This window comes from Schistocerca nitens, chromosome 4 (genome assembly GCF_023898315.1).
Source record: "Schistocerca nitens isolate TAMUIC-IGC-003100 chromosome 4, iqSchNite1.1, whole genome shotgun sequence".
Classification (NCBI taxonomy): Eukaryota; Metazoa; Arthropoda; class Insecta; order Orthoptera; family Acrididae; genus Schistocerca; species Schistocerca nitens.
The window spans coordinates 66,512,844-66,514,838 of NC_064617.1; the positions used below are offsets into that span (position 1 = coordinate 66,512,844).

A 1,995-nucleotide genomic window follows, 5' to 3' on the forward strand; every position below is an offset into this window, starting at 1 on the left:
TTGTTGAGCTTGTAAATTATCCTTGGAGGCTGGTTATTGGATCATTTATATCTTCATTTCGTTACGTAATGTCTCAAATTACAACAATGTTAACTCGCCAGGAATTATTAGCAAACGCTGCAATCTCTTTGCATGGCAGTTACTTTTCAGGAATTGTGTAAGGCAAGGTAAGGCTAGTCCTGTGTTACTAGCCCTGATAAGAGACGTGTGGTGGCACTGCCTCACTGAACTGCTAACATTATACAGTCAATAAAACTTCAGCCTTCTATTAAATATTTTCAGAGAGTTAATAATTATCTGCATTCTGAATTTTTGTGTACTCGAAAGGGGAGGCTGCCGCAGAGCTCTGCTGGACGCTAGAAGCAGAAGACTAACACAAACTCACCCATATAGTTGCTTTAAAAAAAAAACTTTTTTAAGATATGCAAGCCCTGCCTCTTCCTTCGTTGAGCAGGATATATGAAAATGCGTGCTGAATCGTTATAGATGTTTCTCGGATCAGATTGCGTTAGAAAATAATTCTTCAGGTATTACATATTTCATTCTGTACATCACTAAAGTATCAGGAGATATGTATCGAAACATAAAAGAATATTGGATATTCTGTACACAAGTACACACACCTTTCAGCCTTACTGCATCCTCGACAGCCTACGAGCCACTCCACACTGAGGTGGCGAAAGTCATGGGATAGCTCCTCATATCCTGTCGGACATCCTTCTGCCCGGCGTAGTGCTTCAGCTCGATGTGGCGTGAACTCAACAAGTCGTTCGAAATTCCCTGCAGAAATATTGACGATGCTGCCTCTACCACCGTCCATAATTACAAAAGTGTTGCCAGTACCGGATTCTGTGCACGAAACTAACCTCTCTATTATGTCCCTTGGGCAACGGCCTTGCCGCAGTGGATACACCGGTTCCCGTCGGATCACCGAATTTAAGCGCTGTCGGGCGTGGCCGGCACGTGGATGGGTGACCGTCCGGGCCGCCATGCGCTGTTGCCATTTTTCAGAGCGCACTCAGCCTCGTGATGCCAACTGAGGAGCTACTCGACCGAATAGTAGCGGCTCCGGTCAAGAATACCATCATAACGACCGGGAGAGCGATGTGCTGACCCCACGCCCCTCCTATCCGCATCCTCCACCGAGGATGACACGGCGGTCGGATGGTCCCGATGGGCCACTTGTGGCCTGAAGACGGAGTGCTATTATGTCCCATAAATGTTCGATGTGATTCGTGTCTGGCGATATGGGTAGCGAAATAATACGCTCGAACTGGCCAGAACGTTCTTCAAACCAGTCGCGAACAGTTGTAACCCGATATCATGGCCATTGTCATCCATAAAAATTGCAAACAGTCCTGTTGGACGAACATCCGCAGCTGAGCATTATACTAGCTACACTACCTATAGGTAGCACAGCGCGCCTAGTACACGTCCACCGCGGCGCTCGGGGGCCTCAGCATAGTTGCAACACCTGAGGATAGCTATGAGGGCACTAAGCCGGTCTTGATAATAAAGGAAATTTGCAACTGAAGCGGTATTTTCAACCTCTAGCATAAAAATTCTGTCTTTATTTGGGAACATGAAGTCCGTGAACGGCTGCAAGTGGTCTACAAGTAGCCGAACATAACCATTTCCTGTCAATGATAGGTTCAGTTGGACCAGAGCAATCAGTCCATTCCATGTAAATACAGCCCACCCCAATATAGAGTCACCACCAGCTTGCACAGCGCCTTGTTGACAACTCGGATCCATGGCACGAACCCTACCATCAGCTCTTACCAGCTTAAATCGGGACTCATCCGACGAGGTCACAGTTTTCCAGTCGTCTAGGATCCAAGTGATATGGTCACAAGCCTAGGGCAGGCACTGCAGGCGATGTCGTGCTGTTAGCAAAGGCACTGGGGTCGGCCGTCTGCTGCCATAGCCCAATAACGCCATATTTTGCAGCACTGTTCTAAGTATACGTTCATCATGTCCCATATTGATTTCACG

The 1,995-nt window shown here is 47.3% G+C and overlaps 1 pseudogene; it reads left to right on the forward strand.

Annotated features, from left to right (window-relative positions):
* Positions 1–885: 885 nt before the first annotated feature.
* On the forward strand, positions 886–1,003 carry LOC126253815 (5S ribosomal RNA; annotated as a pseudogene).
* The last annotated feature ends 992 nt before the right edge of the window (positions 1,004–1,995 follow it).